At 40.2% G+C, this 19,597-nt stretch overlaps 1 protein-coding gene across 1 annotated transcript in view; it reads right to left on the reverse strand.

The window, feature by feature from the left end:
* Positions 1–19,597, reverse strand: part of CPNE4 (copine IV) — a 525,574-nt gene that overhangs the window by 368,600 nt on the left and 137,377 nt on the right. The window lies entirely within an intron of this gene.

Below are 19,597 nucleotides of genomic sequence, written 5' to 3' on the forward strand. Positions count from 1 at the left end.
TTCATGCATTGGAGAAGGAAATGGCAACCCACTCCAGTGTTCTTGCCTGGAGAATCCCAGGGACAGGGGAGCCTCGTGGACTGCCGTCTATGGGGTCGCAAAGAGTCAGACATGACTGAAGCAACTTAGCATATATATATACATATATAAAACCATTCCCCATGTCCCACATCTTTACAATGTGACTTTTCAACTCATCTCCACAACATATACAGTGTATTTCCCCACCTTCTGCTTCTGAGCTAGCCTTGTAACTTGCTTTAGCCAGTGGGATGTGACAGAACTGTTGTTGACAATTCTAAGCCTAGCTTTAAGACACTTGCCGGCTTCTGCTCTTTCTCTTGGAGCTAAACCACTGCCATGTGACTGATCCTAGGCTATACTGCAGAAAAGTAGGAGAACATGTGGCCCAATCACTCCCATTATCTTTTCCATTAGCCAAGCCTTACTGTGGTTTAAGACATACAGATGAGAAATTTCATCTGAGACCAGAATGCTCAGCTAAGCATGGCACACACTGCTGCCCACATATTGAGTTAAATAAATGGTGGTTGTTTTAAGCCATTATATTTTGGATGGTTTATTACTTAAGGGAAACAGAAGCAAACTAGATTCCAAAATGAGCAGAATTCTGGGCACTTCCAAGATTCATCTACCATGAGTCCAGCCGGAATTCTAGTTTCCCATTTGTGAGTTTTCTTTCCTCATTCCTCATTCTCAATCAATAAATGAATCACACAGTAAAACCTAGAGAGATGCATTGTCTTACTTGCCTTGTGCCTTAGGGAGATACATTATTCTGGATACCTGATCTGAAGAATAATTTTACAGAGATGTATATGACAGGGAGAGCCCATGCTTTATAAGTATTTATGGCAAGATAAACAGGTGAACGGAAGAAGATTAGCATCTAGAGCTACAGTGAGACCACAAGCAGATGATTCCACCAACTTTGACATCTTTAGTTCAGGGTGTTTTTGTCCCTGGGCCAACGTGCTGTTCTAGTTTCTTGTAACTGTCTGGGGAGAAAAACAAAAAACAACCCTGTTTGTAATAGTATAGGGGAAAAATTCATCATTTATTATTATTCTCTCTTACAGTTCTGGGCTCAATTATGCGATTCTCAACTAGGATCTCTCATGAAGCTGCAGCCCAATTATGAGTGGCAATGAAGTCACCTTGAACATTCTTCACTCACCTGGCTGGTGGCTCATGCCAGCTGTACAATCTACAAGTGGGCTTTTTACATGGTTTGGGGTTCTTCACAGCAGGGTGACTGGGCACCAAGAATAAGTGTTCTGAGAGACAGCTAGGCAGAAGTTGCAACTTCTTTAATGCCTCAGGAGTCACAGAGTATCACTTCTACTGTGAAGTTGACACTATGATCTGTTGAACGGTACTCAGCCAAAAAGACATGCCTAGGTGCAAGAAAAAGGGACAAAGATTCTACCTCTAATATTCATGGATCTGGAAAGGTCACATTTAAAGAAAAACATGTAGGGTGGGAGATGTTATTACAGCCTTCAATGGAAAATAAAACTTTCCAGATGTGAAGATAAATAATAGGAAATCAGGAAATTTCTGAGTCATTTTTCCTTGCCCTAAGTCAGACATTTTATTAACAGGCAGTTAGAATCCTACTAATGATTTACACATTAAATACTGTATGGCCAGATTCAGCCAGGTCTTGACTAGAACCTGAAACTTGCCTGATCTGAGTCTGCCTAAAAGTACCTTGAAAGTTAATGAGATCCCTTCTGTTGGCTGGGTACCATCTTTCCACACACAACTAAATGATATTTAATTTAAAAATATGAACTTTGCTGTAAAGTACTAACTTCAGAGCACAGTAATTTTACTGTTGTCAGCCTCTGCCTGGATTAAAAAAAAAAAAAAAAAAAAAAAAAGCCAACTTGGTCAACTAAATTAAATCCCAGGTACAGGGAAAATGTTCAACAACAACATCAAAAGACTCTTAGACACTTTATGAAGCCACAAACTACAGCAAAGTTATTGTTGCATTTCCTTGCTTTGATTTGTCATAGGTGGTCTACTCCAGTTCCCCTGCCTCTGAAGGATGTGGTGGGGGTAAGGCTGAGTGAATTACTTGTAAGTCTTCCTGGATGTGTTTTCAAAAACCTAACATCTATCCAGGGGAATGGATGAGGACGGAGTAAGTTTGTAGTTTTCACAAAAATTCTTAAATCAGGAGGTGAAAAGGTTCTGCTTACAACCAGAGATTTCCCAAGGTTAGGAGGAAGAGAGAAGAGCAGAAAAAAGGCATGCATAATAGGAGAGCAAGGGAACATGAATTCCTGACAAGGCCATGAAAATTGAGAGAGATATGGGAGAGCTTAGAGATCAGTAACTGGTAATATAAGCTGCCAGTGATTTAAGGTGTTAGAGAGAAGGGAGGCACACAAATCCATGAGGAGCAATGGTTATGGTGGGTATAGGTGAGGGGAGGTGCCATTTTGAACAAAAGTACCCTTGCCCAAACCAGACACAGAAACCTCATACAATCACCAGATCTCAAGGCCATGTCGCAAAGGACATCTCAGGGACCTTTCTGGATCATATGGTCCATGTTTCTTGCCCAACTCTGACACCATATAGATGGAACAAGATGGATTCAGGGAGTCACAGAAAAAACAGAGGCTGAAGCTTCCTATTAGCTTAGTGAGACTATGATCATAAATATTAAATTTTATTACAGAAAATGAAGCAAGTTATATTTCTCACTCACCAGTTTGTAGACTAAACTTCATAACCACTGCATTGTTATTTGAGAAATAAATATTTTTGCAGTTGCCATTTTCTTAATTTCAAGAAAATTAATTTTACAATAGTGGACAGAAAATTAGAGAAGGAGGAAATATCTTTCATCCCAGTTTAGTAGAAAGAATACCTAGAGACAGGTAGTTTTGGGTTCAAATCCTGATGATACTACTGACTGGGTATGTATTATGAGCATTTCATTTATTCTCAATTTTGTCATCCATGATATGAAACAAAGCATACTTCTGTACAGGACTCTTGAACAGTTTAATTATGACAAATGTGCAAAGGTTGCTTGAAGTAGCATCCAGATGTGTTAGTCTTCACCTCCTATAGGCAATCATGAAAGACCGGGCAATTTGAATATAATTAAGTTGAAGGCCAACAAAGGTCCATATAGTCAAAGCTATGGTTTTTCCAATAGTCATGTACCTATGTGAGAGTTGGACTATAAGAAGGTTGGGGACCAAAGAATTTATGCTTTTGAACTGTGGTGTTGGAGAAGACTCTTGAGAGTCCCTTGGACAGCAAGAAGATCAAACCAATCAATCCTAAAGGAAATCAACCTTGAATATTCATTGAAATGACTGATGCTTAAGCTGAAGCTCCAATACTTTGGCTACCTGATGCAAAGAGCTAATTCACTGGAAAAGACCCTGATGCCGGGAAACATTGAGGGCAAGAGGAGAAGGGGGTGACAGAGGATAAGATTGTTGGATGGTATCACCAACTCAATGGAAGAGTTTGAGCAAACTCCAAGAGATAGTGAAGGACAGGGAAGCCTGGTGTGATGCAGTCCATGGGGTCCCAAGGAGCTGGATGTGGCTTAGCAACTGAACAACAACAACTTGAAGGAAAAATCATGTGAAAAAAATTCCATTCTTATTTAATGATATATCATAAAATGTGATGGAATTAGAAATCACTTTCCTTGTCTGCTCTAGTCTGTCCACCCCTTCCTTCAGATATGTGGCTAAAAAAGTTGGAAAATAATTCTGTGATAGCCAATATCCAAGATAGTTTCCAGTGATTCCCATTTCCTATGTAGCTCCCTCCCACACTGAACTGGGCTAGCCTGCACAATCAATAGATGTGTGGCTTCTGAGGCCAGGTCAGTGTTCACCTTGCTCTCTCTTGAGTCACTTGCTATAGGGGAAACAACTTAATAAACATAAAGGCAACCAGATATTCCCATGGGAAGGTCCCTGTGGTGAGAAATAAAAGGATCAACACAAGAAGAGGATATTACACTTGTCAAAATATATACACCTAATATGGGATCGCGAAGAGTCGGATATGACTGAGCAACTGAACTGAACTGATCCTGAGCTTAAAATAAAGATACTGTACTACTACACTCTATACAAGTACTGTACAGTAAAGTACACAAAAGCATAACCACTTGTAAAGGATGCTGGCATGTGACAAGGTACACCAGACACATGAACTAACTTTATTGCACATGCAAACACATGTTCACATCTTTGAAAGTTCTCCACTTGAAGGTTTGTATATAGACCTTACTCTAAAGTCTTGAAAATATCAATTAAGTCTAACTGTTTTATTGTATCATGTAGGATTTCTCTTGCCTTACTGATTTTCTGTCTCAAAGATTTGTTCATTAATGTGAGTGAGGTGTTAAAATCTCCTACTATTATTGTATTCTTGTCAATTTCTCCCTTTAAATACTAACAAATACTAATCTGTTTTGTTTGTATTTGTTTTATGTATCTGATTAAATATGCACTCTCCATTCATCCACACAGCTTCAGTAAATACCTAGGAACTGTGTGGTGATAAAACTTGGATGAGATTGACAATATGTGCACCAGGGTTAATGAGAAACTAGTGGAACCTGTGCAAACAAGTAACCAAATACAGACAAACACACATAAGCCACAATGTTCACTTATAAGAGTGTGGACAAATCATAATTATATGATATATTATTACAGAAATTGCAAATTTAATATAAAGAAGGAGTAAATAACTTCAAAGTCAAATGGGCCTTAGGAACAAACTATGAACAAACCTAGTGGAGGTGATGGAATTCCAGTTGAGCTATTTCAAATGCTAAAAGATGATGCAGTTAAAGTGCTTCCCTCAATATGCTAGCAAATTTGGCAAACTGAGCAGAGGCCACAGGACTGGAACAGGTCAGTTTTCATTCCACTTCCAAAGTAAGGCAATCCCAAAGAATGTTCAAACAACCGCATAATTGTACTCATCTCACACACTAGCAAAATAATGCTCAAAAAAGCAAGTTGCAGGTCAAGTCAAGGTAGCAATCAGGGTTTAGGCACAAAAACAAAGGTATTGGAGGCTGCTATTTTATCAGTTAGCCCAAAACCCACTTCACCATTACTCAAATAAAACTGAAAGAATCTGAGTTTCTCTGCCTTAGATCAACAGCCTTGGCAATAAATACTGAACTCACATGGAAATGTTAGGTACCCAGGAGAGTGCTCAACCTTTGGTTTGTTCCATTCCACTAATGTACACTGAGCACTAACTGTATCCCAAGCACTGCTGACAGCACTATTGCCTACAGGACAGTAAGTTGCAGCCGAGAAGCTAGAGGCCAAGAAAGCAGACTGGTAGACTAAACATTTCAAGATCTACAAAATAGATAGTACTTCAGAACAGGCACAGTACTGCTGGGGGAGTCAAGAATACTGGACCCCTTCACAAACAGGGAGCAATTTGAGTTGATCTCAAAATATACATAGGAACTTGTCAGAGGAAAAACAAAGAAAAATAAATATCTTATTCAGTAAGACAATATCTGGGAATATATGCCAAGAAAAAAGATTTTAAATAAAATGTATGAAGATATTGGGGCTTCCCTGGTGGCTCAGATGGTAAAGAATTCACCTGCAATGCGGGAGACCTGGGTTTGATCTCTGGGTTGAGAAGACTTCCTGGAGAAGGGAATGACTACCCACTCCAGTATTCTTGCCTGGAGAATCCCAGTGGACAGAGGAACCTGGAGGGGGCTACAGTCCATGGGTTCGCAAAGAGTCAGACATGACTAAGCAACTAAGAATAGCACATAAGGATATTGAAAGCAGATTTACTCTGAAATTCAAACATGGAAACAATCAACATGTTCAACCATTGAAGAATAATTTCACATTACTTAACCCAATGGAATTTCAGTCTAACAGTAGTTATTCCAATAAAAATGGGAGAAAATCTGTAGAAACAGAGAAAAGAATTCATAAAAAGACAGGTAAAATAAAAATAAAAAATAATCCACATGTAACATAATTCAAGCATGTAAAATGTTTCTGTGTTGACAAAGATGAAAAAGAAAACTGAAATGAGAATAACTGTTGTAACAGCACAGCAGATGCAATGAGAATATTAAAAATCAATTCATATTAATTTATACATATGTGTGCATAATATAGGCATCTATGCATACACACAAGTATGTACAGATTTAAATTTTGGTTAACCAAAATGATAGCAAATTAATCAGAATCCTTTAAAAGTGTTTAGTCAGTTATCTAAAATATTCCATTTAATCTAAGTCTGAAAGAAACACATTAACCTATTTTTTTCCCAGGGAAATAAGAAGTTCATGGTTTCCATTCTTAAATCAAGAAGTTCCATTGTTAAACAGAAATATCAAACAGCTGCCAACTGAAGTGGGAGTGATTCCCATGCTATGAAGCTGCAGGTTTTGGGAAGAAAAATTCCAGAAAACTTACTTATTCCTGCTGCTGTCACAGTATCTGGATCTGAGACGTGATGTGTTTAATTACACCCAAGATGGCTTTGCAATAAGATATGGAGGATTACTAAGTTTTTTGTATCTTGAGTCTTTGACAAGATGTTCCATTTGTGTCATCTCTTCGGACCTGATTTCTCTATGACTGATAAATGGCAAGGGTCTAAGTGAAGGCTTCAACTAGATATTAACTGTATCCAATAGAGATTTGATATATCCACAAACAAAGCTGCACTATAACAGGTTTCTGGGCATGACACAGACCTCTCTATATATGGAGTAACTCAGGGCATCTGTTAGAGTTGTATTAGTCAGCAGAGATTAGGTTATTCTACAGTGACAAATAGCCCTCCCACCTCAGAGGCTTAAAGCAATAAAAGTATACTCTTTGTTCTTGTTGAATGGATAGCATAGCTTGGCAGGGTGGGGTTGGGTGTCTCAACTCACTTCAGTAACTCAAGAAATCAGGCTATCAAAGCAGCCACTATCTTCTTTATTAAAGTATAGTTGATTTACTGGAGAAGGCAATGGCACCCCACTCCAGTACTCTTGCCTGCAAAGTCCCATGGACGGAGGAGCCTGGTAGGCTACAGTCCATGGGGTCGCTAAGAATTGGTCACAACTGAGTGAATTCACTTTCACTTTTCACTTTCATGCATTGGAGAAGGAAATGGCAACCCACTCCAGTGTTCTTGCCTGGAGAATCCCAGGGACGGGGGAGCCTAGTGGGCTGCTGTCTATGCCGTTGCACAGAGTCGGACACGACTGTAGCGACTTAGCAGCAGCAGCAGCAGTTGATTTACAATGTTGTATTAATTTCTGCTTTACAGCAAAATTATTCATTTATGCACATAAATATATTCTCTTTCATATCCTTTACCATCATGGTTTATCACAGGTTATTGAATACACTTCCCTGTGATATACAGTAGGACCTGTTATTTATCCATTCTACATGCAATGGTTTGCATTGAGCAATCACTATCTTGAACATTGGCACTTTTCCTGAGACAAAGACAGTACTCAAGGGTCTTGCTGGTCTAGAAGTGTTTCATTACTCATAATTCAGTTCCCAAAATTGGTCACAAGTTTCTACCAATAACCAGGGCCCAGGAAGTAAAATCCTACTGCATGTTCAGAAGGCAAAGAACTGGATAAATATTGTTAATGACTGCCATAAAAGTCTTCCTTTCTCCACTGTTTACTATTATTATTTAGAGAAGGATTTATCACTTGCAGCAAGTAAGGAGAGCACTTGCTTCCCCAAAGCAGTGTCTCCACTGTTTATTTTTAACAGAGTCAGGATTCACTGAGATGTGCCTTCAAACACCATCTCTGAGACAGTCTGCAGGGTCACAGGGCAGCAACAATCAGGAGGAGGTCTCAAAAAGTTCGAAACAATTTTAATAGACTGGTGGGTCTGGTGGATAAAGGAAGATTAGAAGAATTAAATATGTATAGTTTGGCTGAGCTTACTCAGTGGGGAGCAACAGTGGGTGGTGGAGGTGGATGGGTAGCAATCTAAAAATATCCACCAGATGTAAAGGACCAGAGGGAGAATTATTGAGCACGAAAATCAGAAAGTATCACTAGGCATCCTAGAGAGATATATAAGGAAATAGGCTCTGGGATCATGAAACTGGACAATGCTAATGATATAAATAAAGTGAAAGAGAGAGAAGCACTTTGAATACTTTTTCCTTGTGAAGACAGGAAAAAAAAAAATCCAGTGGATAAGAACTGAAGAGGGTTGGAACCATCAAGGATGAAAATGGAGGGCCCTAAATTCACGTAAGAAGTTCCTGACTGCTAGTCAGATTTCAACTTGAGGGGGTGGGAAGGAAGCTTCTACCATCCTCTTGATAACACTTCTGAGAGTTTAGAGCAACTGAGGCTTCTAAAGAAAACTTATACAGAGATTTACTAAAATTGATTATTTTTCTTTTTAAAAAATCAATTAATGTATTCTAATTGAAGGATAATTACTTTACAATATTGTGGTGGGTTTTGCCATACATCCACTGCTGGGCATACACACTGAGGAAGCCAGAATTGAAAGAGACACATGTACCCCAATGCTCACTGCAGCACTGTTTACAAATAGCTAGTGCATGGAAGTAACCTAGTTGTCCATCAACAGATGAATGGATAAGATTGATTTTTAATGAGATTAAGGGTAAGTGATTACACTACATATGGGCTCCCCAGATTCTGATCACTTGCTTACTCTTTATTATTATCTGCATAGCTCTTAACTTTTTTTCAAAGTGCTATTATAGCTGTTATTTATTTAGAATTTCATAAGAACACTGAACATTAAGATACTGTTACTTCAATTTTGGTGCACTTTATAAAGAATCCTCCCTCTATTCCACTATGGGAAGATTCCAGAACCTGCCTATATACCAGGGGTCCCAGGCAGTGCTAGTGGTAAAGAACCTGCCTGCCAATGCAAGAGACATAAGAGACACAGGTTCAATCCCTGGGTTGGGAAGATCCCCTGGAGGAGGGCATGGCAACCTACTACAGTATTCTTGCCTGGAGAATCCCCATGAACAGAGGAACCTGGAGCACTACAGTCCATAGGGTCGCAAAGAGTCGGACACAACTGAAGTGACTTAGCATGCACATTCACCTCAAACTCTGGGATCTAATGCCAGATGATCTGAGGTGGAGCTGATAATAGACATAAAGTACACAGTGTAACGTGCTTGAATCAGTCTGAAACCATTCCCCAACCCCCGTCAAGGAAAAATTGTCTTCCGCAAAAATGGTCCCTGCTGCCAAAAAGGCTGGGGGCCACTGATATATTTAATACTTGCAGAATGTTTGGGGGAAAGTCCTAGTATCTACATTAATTAGAGTTACTTAAGATGTCTATTTCAAATCCTGAGAGATGATGCTGTGAAAGTGTTGCATGTAATATGCCAGCAAATTTGGAAAACTCAGCAGTGGCCACAGGACTGGAAAAGGTCAGTTTTCATGCCAATCCCAAAGAAAGGCAATGCCAAAGAATGCTCAAACTACCGCATAATTGCACTCATCTCACATGCTAGTAAAGTAATGCTCAAAATTCTCCAAGCCAGGCTTCAGCAATATGTGAACCGTGAACTTCCTGATGTTCAAGCTGGTTTTAGAAAAGGCAGAGGAACCAGAGATCAAATTGCCAACATCCACTGGATGATCGAAAAAGCAAGAGAGTTCCAGAAAAACATCCATTTCTGCTTTATTGACTATGCCAAAGGCTTTGACTGTGTGGATCACAATAAACTGTGGAAAATTCTTCAAGAGATGGGAATACCAGAACACCTGACCTGTCTCTTGAGAAATCTATATGCAGGTCAGAAAACAACAGTTAGAACTGGACATGGAAAAACAGACTGGTTCCAAATCAGGAAAGGAGTATGTCAAGGCTGTATATTGTCACCCTGCTTATCTAACTTATATGCAGAGTACATCATGAGAAACACTGGGCTGGAAGAAGCACAAGCTGGAATCAAGATTGCCAGGAGAAATATCAATAACCTCAGACTTGCAGATGACACCACCCTCATTGCAGAAACTGAAGAAGGACTAAAGAGCCTCTTGATGATAGTGAAAGAGGAGAGTGAAAAAGTTGGCTTAAAGCTCAACATTCAGAAAACTAAGATCATGACATCCGGGCCCATCAATTCATGGCAAATAGATGGGAAAACAGTGGAAACAGTAGCTGACTTTATTTTTCTGGGCTCCAAAATCACTGCAGACGGTGACTGCAGTCATGAAATTAAAAGATGCTTGCTCCTTGGAAGGAAAGTTATGACCAGCCTAGACAGCATATTAAAAAGCAGAGACATTTGTAAACAAAGGTCTGTCTAGGCAAGGCTATGGTTTTTCCATTGGTCATGTATGGATGTGAGAGTTGGACTATAAAGAAAGCTGAGCACTGAAGAATTGATGCTTTTGAACTATGGTGTTGGAGAAGACTCTTGAGAGTCCCTTGGACTGCAAGGAGATCCAACCAGTCCATCCTAAAGGAGATCAGTCCTGAGTGTTCATTGGAAGGACTGATGTTGAAGCTGAAACTCCAATACTTTGGGCACCTGATGCGAAAAACTGACTTATTTGAAAAGACCCTGATGCTGGGAAAGATTGAGAGCCGGAGGAGAAGGGGATGACAGAGGATGAGATGGTTGGATGGCATCACTGACTCAGTGGACATGGGTTTGGATGGACTCCGGGAGTTGGTGATGGACAGGGAGGCCTGGCATGCTGCAGTTCATGGGGTCGGAAAGAGTCAAACACAACTGAGCGACTGAATTGAACTGAACTGAAGACATTTCTATGAGCTTACCTCTGTGGCTCAGAGGGTAAAGAACCTGCCTGCAATGCAGGATGCCTGAGTTTGATACCTGGGTTGGGAAGACCCTCTGGAGAAGGAAATGGCAACCCATTTCAGTATTCTTGCCTGGAGAATTGCATGGACCCCTGGTGGGCTATAGTCCATGTAGTCGCAAAGAGTCTAACACAACTGAGCGACTAACAGTGACTGACTAAGATACTTCTGTAAGCATTTTAATTCTTTTTCTAGTCTAGAACCAAAGGTTTTAATATGTCCAGGACTAATATCAATACTCAGGCACTGACAGTTTTTTTCAAACCTTCCATGTTGTCATGGCAGCTGTTTCAGAGACGGTAGATTTTATACTTATCTTTCTTTTACTTCCTTGCATCCTCACATCAAAGATTTGTCTGACTCATTTTGAAAAGCTGAAAACTGAAATTGGGCTGAGGAGGGAGAGTGGTCATCTTTAGATACCTGAGTGTGTACATCTGGGAGTTTGCTAGCTGTTCTCCTGTTGGTTGTTTCCTGTATTAAAACAAGAAAAGTTCAATCATTTACCTTTTCCCAGCTTGTTTTTCAACCAAAAAAGATAAGAGGTTTTGTTTGTTTCTGTTTTTGTTTATCCAAGAGAAAACTATATGTTTTCAGAGCGAAGAGTTCTAATCCATACCATCTTTATAGGAACGCAACAGGGATCAATTCACTTTAGAAAATAATAAAACTAAACTGACCTGAAAATTTCTAATCTTTGGGTTTCTGAGAGTCACTCTGCAAATAAAAGAAGAGTCAGCAGGGACAATCCAGATCTATAAACACCAAATATTTGCTCTTATCATTTCAAGCCAGAGGGAGTGATTCACATGATATACATTTGTACTGACTTCTTTGTCCACACTATTTCTGAGGAAGAAACTTACCTTCCTAAATGCCAACTACTACCTCTACCGTATAATATCAGCCCACCTCACACCCAACCCACGTGCTGAAAGGAACAGTTACATCTTCTTTTTAAAAAATCAACTTCACTAAAGTATCTGGATGAGTTTTGACAAATGTGTACACCTGTGTGCTGCTGCTGCTGCTGCTAAGTCGCTTCAGTTGTGTCCGACTCTGTGTGACCCCATAGATGGCAGCCCACCAGGCTCCCCTGTCCCTGGGATTCTCCAGGCAAGAACACTGGAGTGGGTTGCCATTTCCTTCTCCAATGCATGAAAGTGAAAAGTGAAAGTGAAGTGGTTCAGTCGTGTCCAACTCTTAGTGACCCCCTGGACTGCAGCCTACCAGGCTCCTCTGTCCATGGGATTTTCCAGGCAAGAGTACTGGAGTGGGTTGCCATTGCCTTCTCCTGTACACCTGTGTAGCTACCACCAAAATCAAGACACACAAAAGCCTGAACTTTTCTTGAGGAGAAATTATTTCTGCTGTTTCTGAAGACTTAGATTTGCCATCTATAGTGGAGGGGATGAATTTTCAAACCAAATCAATAACATTGAGAGAGGGAGATAGAATGAGGAGTGTTTTCTACTAGAATTGCAGTTTACTGCATAGGAACAGAAGGTTATAAGCCCTATGGAAAAAAGAAAAAGGAAAGAGGGTAACAGGATCAGGAATGGTGGAGCGGGGATGGCCTTAATTTGCAGTTTGTAATTTAAAGGAGTAAATCAGGCAAGCCTTCACTGAGAAGGTATGCCTTGAAGGAGGGGAGAGAGTTAACTCAGGCGAAAGAGTTCCAGGCAAAGGGGGCAGCTATGGCAACAATCCAGCACTGATGCTGGAACATACCTCACACAGTTAGGGAACACCAAGGAGACCATGGCTGGAACATGAGAAGTGAGGAGTGAATAGGAGGACTGCAGACCAGAGAGCTCATGGTGGAATCAAACCACGCTGGCTACAGATGGCCACTGGAGGACTCTGGTTATTACTGTTATTTTACATGTGGTATGGTCGTGTGGTTAGGCCAGCAGGGGTCAGCAGAGTCATCAGCTAAGGGGAAGGTGGCAGGTATGTGTTGGTCCTGGTCCACGGATGGATCAGATATATTCCTTTCTGACCTTTGCTGCTCCATCCTGGATCAAAAGGATAGAGCAGCAAGGGATACAAGCTTCAAAAGGGCAGGCCAGAAAGACACAGAAGTTCTAGGAAAAAGCCAGGAAGCCCAGGAGGTGGGAATCTATGACGATGCCCATGGCAGACATTAAATAGAGAAGTATTTCCTTGAACCATTGACAAAGGAAGGTGGAAAAGTCCTTTCCTTACCCTTTCAAAGAAGAAGCAATTTACCATCTCCCCTAAATGAAGTGTATAAATAAAAGAAATACCACCTACCCACATCTGAAAGGTTGCCAACTCCTGTTTTGTAAGAATCCCTAGATCTTTTCAGCAAGAGGTTGCCTTCTAATCTTAAAAAACTCAGTGCTGTGTTGCACAATCTCAACCACTTAGGTCTCCCAAGCCTTTGAGTCACAATCATGTTTCAAGTGAACACCATGAGTTCAATTTAAAAAAAACTAGTCACCTGATGGGCCAATTGAAAGCAAAAATTTCTCAACAGCTTACTGTCAAGAAAGTGGTTTCTCTTCAGCAAAATACAAAATTGCTTTATTAGCTGAGCAGATAGAAACACCACAGAATTTATGTTCTTTCCTCCACATGTCTGGGTAACTCCCATTAGTAGCAGTAGGAGTTGCAACAGCCCACATAAGGGAAAAACAGGATCTTTACAAGGGAAGGCAACACATGGCAGAGACACCCAGGGGCATCCTCTTGGTGACAGTCTGCTTGCCCATGCCTCTGTTTCTCCATTCGGCTGGTGGGTGTGAATTTTGTGCTCTTCTGTCCAAAAGGTACAGGGTAACAAATTAAGAGTTTGTACTAATAGCTACAAGTGCACTTACCTCATACTATGTGGCCAGCATCATGGACATTCTTACTACTCACAGTGTGAGCCAAAGACCAGCAGTATCAGCATCAAATGGGAGCCAGTTAGAAATGGACTTTGGACCCCAAACCTAACCAGCTGAATCAGAATCTGCAATTTAACTAGAGCTCCATCTTTCACATTAAAGTTTGAGAAGCATGGTGCTAAGTTTGCTTAAAATGTAATTTAATCTTTGCAACAGCTCCAAGTAGTAGATAAAATCATTCACATTTCATCAATTAAGGAGTTGAAATTCAGTCCTGACCTGATTTGGCTCCAAGTCAATTAGGTTACAAAACCAGAAATCAGACTCAGGTATATCTGATTCTAAGAGATAATATAGCTGTCTCCAGCTCATGAAACATGTGTCCAAGAGGAGAAGGCTAGGGGATGAAATGAGAGGAAATCTTCATGCTTTCCTCACCAAGATGTTTAAAATAAAAGAAAAAGGCTGCCATTTGCAAAAACAAAAATTCACTCAGGTGTGTAAGAGAGAAGTATGATCTCAATACAGGTCAGATCTAGTCAGGAAAAACTGTAATTAAGGAGGAAAGAAAAGTCTTTTTCTAGAAGATCACAAACCAAGACCCTTCCCCCATGTATCTTATAGAGTAAAAGGACACACACACACACATCACACCACAATTTCCGTAAGAAAATCAAATCCTGCTTGGCATGAATACATATAATTAGATGTTCCCTGCGAGTGAGGAGTAGTAATTAATTCAGTGTTAAACATCACAATCTATTACTTGAACTCCATAGCAACTGTGGTTGCCAACAGAGAGAAAACAAAATTTCAGTGCCTATTTTTAAATGATTACGTTGACATTTTTGAAAATGTGTAGAAACTGACACTTGCTATTTTTAAGCTAAACAATAGACATTAACTCAGGGAACAAAAGAAGGATGAAAAGGAATAAAGGCAAAAGGAAAGGGAATCTCATCTGAAACAACCTAGACAGTTATGTGGACAGAATGATTCTGACCAAGCACTGAGCCCAGCTGCTCACTCTGGGAGAGAAAACTGTTTTTTCAGGCCAAGAAAAGATATATTAATAATTTCTTGAAACACAGTCCTTATAACCAAACTGAACTAGATTTGGATGCCAGCTTTGTCACATAATGTGTTTCCTGAGACAAGCTGCTGACTTCACTGAGCTTCAATTCCTTCATCTGTTACAGTGGGGAAATAAGAGATGTTTCAGAAGGTTTCTTGCAAGAATTCTGTGTAAAATGCCCAACAAAGGGTGTTTGTAGATTAAGTTCCTTATGAAGCAGGTTCTGAGTTTACTTTTCAGTAGACGTGTTAGGGAATGCCCTTGGGGCCAAAACATCTGTAGAAGGAAAGAAAAAGGAGCAGAGAGGACAGAAGGAGATGCTGCAATGAGCCCCAACAGTGGACTTGGCTGACCTCATGAGAACTCCAGAGCTTACATGGCCTGACACAGCTGTCTGACAGTGGGCTGAAACAGCCAGATATTTATCCCACACCCATCAGTCAGTCAATAGAGATGGGAAGCTCAGGGAAGAACATGACCTTGGGTGAGGGGGTTCTCTGCAGCCAACTAAGTCCCTGAAGGGGAAGACAGCATTCTTGGCAGCTAGGTGACAAACCCCTTAACAGGGGATCTGGGTGCTGTCTCTTCATCCAACACATACTCTGCAAGTCATGTTTATTTCCTTTCCTTTGCTTACACAGTCCTTAAAAACTTCTTTTACAAATAGAGATTCTGGTGTCCAGAAAGATGCCATTATGATTAACATCTTATCAATTTTGGTTATCTGTTCTTAAAAATAGATTTTAGTACTTTGTTAGATCCTGGGCTCCAGGCCTTTGAAACTCATACTCAGTTAAAACTTCTCAATAACTCCATGAGATAAAGTTCATCTCCATCTTAAAAGTGAAGAAACAAGTGCAGACAGTAAGTAGAAGTAGTTCTGATGAGTGGTTCAGAGTGAAAGGACATGATATTGGATAGGTTTTTAATGGCACTTCTTGCTACACCACTGATGTGCCTGGCCAACCTCAGCTCAACCCATCAACAGCTGAACAACAAAGGTTCCCTTTCTTCCTGTTTATTGAGAATGGTGGCACATGTATCTTGCCAACTCACTTAATGTTTATGTCACAATGTTCCCTTTATGTTACAATGATTACATTGTGAAGTATAATCAGCCCATGCCTCATCCCTCCACTTCCCCCAAGAACTGCAGAAGAAGGTGATTGGATTACAGCACCACTGGAGCCCCTTTTGACTTGAGAATTCTCCACTGATAATCCAGCTTAATAGGTGGAGTGCAAAGAGTCGGACATGACAGAGCGACTGAACTGAACTGAACTGAACTGAAGATACTTTGAAACAAGCTTAGAACATAGGTCTAGATCAGTTATGGTTGCATGCTATAAAAACTAGCTTTGGCCAAGTTATGCAAAAGAATACTTTGGAGAATGATAAGAGTTTAGGGCGCGATTTATGGGGTCGCAAGGAGTCGGACAGACTGAGCGAATGAACTGAACTGAACTGAAGAGTTTAGGGAGTCAGTGGAACTGGCAGAACTATGCAGTCCCTGAGGACTGGCAATCAGGAAGCCAGCTGTCTGCTTATTGCAAGAAGCCTGGACACGTACTATCCATGGTGTTAGTGCAGCCACAGAAGAATGACTCCCAAGTACTCCTTCCACCCTTTATCACTCACCCAAAATGGGAAGTCTGAAGAGAAATCATCTGCTAAGCTGCCCCATAGCTATACCAGGTGAGGACAGAGAGGTCACAAGCCCTTTCGTTTCTACTGTAAGTGTGGACATATGGAATTTTTCTCCCACCAAAGCATCACAAATTTGGGGAGATTTTACCTCACAAAAGGAAACCAGGGTATATTTGGAAAGGGGAATGTGACTGGGTATTGGAATACAAATCCCCATACTTAGTGCAAGGTTGCTTACTCAGACTTATGTCCAGGAAGCAAATCAACTTTTTCTTTGTATTCTGAAGCTGTCCAAATCATCTCAGGATTCTGCTTCCCGGTCCTACGTCTCTCCAGGGATTCTTATGCTTTCCATTTATAGCTGATGAACTCCTTTAGAAAATAGGAAAACTGGACAAATCAACCCTGAGTAGTTCTTCAAGGGATTGCTTATTCCCTCATTACCGAGAGAAGTGTAATGTTAAATAATATTTCCAGGAGTAAGAAGGACTTGGTAAATATTCCAACTATCTGGGAAAATTGTTATTTTATATATACTCCTGATAACTGGGGAAGAAGAAGCCATTTAATTCCCAAATTCTATAAATTCAGTGAAATTGTATTTTCAAAATAAAGTAAAAGCCAGTGGAGCTGACGAACCAGCTGATTATGTGAAATAGAACTTTTTTTCAGGTTGCAAGTAAACTACTTAAAATTTTAACCTCTAATCAGGCTACAACAAAATGTATTTGGTTATGCCTTTGTAGGAAGATGTGGAATTTGGTTCTTTGTCCTGAAATCCCAAAGAGGGGATTTTTATATGCTAAATACACCAACTGCCCTAATACTTAGACCAGCATAGACCAGTGATTGTAATTCCAGCCTTAGCACAAGTGGGTGATATTCCAAAGGAATGAACTAACAAAGGTTAGAAAATAACTGATCTATTCTTTTCTCCTTAAATATCCACCCTACTCCCAAATCCCCATGTAATTCAAGATGCACTAATTTAACATGTGGAGAGTTTGGCTTAGTTTGTTATTCATACATCCAAGTTAATGTTCTTGTCTTCCTTGGGGAGTGAACTGGCTTTTTCACCTGCACATTGAACCGAATGCCTGTCTAGACATAGTTGTATGGAATTCAGGAAGTACGTTGTTCACACAAAGGTAACACCTATCAAGGTCATCGCCTCACTCCTGCAGCCCCAGAAAAACCCATCCACTTATGATCATTGGGGAAGTATTCCTGTTTCATATGCTTCAACTTATTATTTGTGTCCAGTATGAGGTCTCTAAAATAATTTCCCCACTTCTCAGGAATGAGGCAGAAATAAATGGCAACTCACATATCATCTCAAGCTTTTTTTTTTTTTTTAATGCAAGAGAAGTGGGGAGAAATCTATCATTTATTGAAAGCTTTCTATGTGCCAGGCATTGCTAGATGCCTTGTGTATCATTCTGTCCTTATCACAACCCTGCAGGATGCTGGGTTATATTCACTGAATGGACATTTGGAAATGTTAGCAACTTGCTTGAGATCCCACAGTTCATAACTGGCAAGTCGGCATTTGACTGTAACAACAGCACTTGTGAGCTTTCTGCTATGACACTGACAGCAAGACATAAGTGTGATGCTGCCGTAGTTCAGAAATTGTCTCGTCACATCACTACAGACACCACCATGGTGAGCTGAAGTGTATCACCTGTTGATATGTTGGAACTGAAGTGTATCACCTGCTCTGAAGAGAGGGTCAAGACTTTCATTTTCACTGAGTGCATGACAATTAAATACCTTTCTGAAAGCAAATGATGGAGGGTGAACATTGAAGCACCACTGAAGCACTTTCATTAGAAATGCACTTTCATTAGAATGCAAAAATGACCAGAGTTGCAAGATCATGTTGCAACCACACCCTCCTTAAAGGTTAGGCATGAAGACCAAGTTACCTTCATCAGCCATACTGCATATCATGTAAATACAAGAACATGTTGTGGGATTTAAATAAGACTATACATCAAATCTATATTTTGTTTTCAGTCTGATATCAAGGGTAGCAAGTCAGATATTTCTTCTCTTCAATAATTTAAATGAAAAAAAAAAAGAGAAAAAGAAACAGAGGCACTGGTGTGCATACTGGAACTTACAACAAGACTGTAAGACTGTTTCATGAGGCTGTGAAGAACTGTTTCATGATTCTTTGGAGCTGTTTTATCACCTAGCACAGAAAGGATCTATAACAAAACCGTGTTGAATGAATAAATGAATGAGAGTCTGATTCCTTATTCTCAAGACTAAGAATCTTTAATATGCTGAACTTTCAGAGAATTAAAAACACTAATATGGATGATAGAAAACCTGACTCCTACAGCGGATTAGTTGGGTAAGACATTTAAATTCTCTTTAGTATTTTGCTGGAGCCTATTTACAGAATGAAGTAAGTCAGAAAGAGAGAGACAAATGCTGCATATTAATGAATATATATGGAAAGAGATGGGAATATCAGACCACCTAACCTGCCTCTTGAGAAATCGGTATGCAGGTCAGGAAGCAACAGTTAGAACTGGACATGGAACAACAGACTGGTTCCAAATAGGAAAAGGAGTACGTCAAGGCTGTATATTGTCACCCTGCTTATTTAACTTCTATGCAGAGTACATCATGAGAAACGCTGGGCTGGAAGAAGCACAAGCTGGAATCAAGATTGCCAGGGGAAATATCAATAACCTCAGATATGCAGATGACACCACCCTTATGGCAGAAGGTGAAGAACTAAAAAGCCTTTGATGAAAGTGAAAGTAGAGAGTAAAAAAGTTAGCTTAAGGCTCAACATTCAGAAAATGAAGATCATGGCATCTGGCCCCATCATTTCATGGGAAATAGATGGGGAAACATTGGAAACAGTGTCAGACTTTATTTTATTGGGCTCCAAAATCACTGCAGATGGCAACTGCAGCCATGAAATTAAGACACTTATTCCTTGGAAGAAAAGTTATGACTAACCTAGATAGCATATTGAAAAGCAGAGACATTACTTTGCCAACAAAAGTCCGTCTAGTGAAGGCTATGGTTATTCCAGTGGTCACGTATGGATGTGAGAGTTGGAGTGTGAAGAAGGCTGAGTGCTGAAGAATTGATGCTTTTTGAACTGT

The sequence above is a fragment of the Bison bison genome, unplaced genomic scaffold, assembly GCF_000754665.1.
Source record: "Bison bison bison isolate TAMUID 2011002044 unplaced genomic scaffold, Bison_UMD1.0 scf7180017864037, whole genome shotgun sequence".
Lineage (NCBI taxonomy): Eukaryota > Metazoa > Chordata > Mammalia > Artiodactyla > Bovidae > Bison > Bison bison.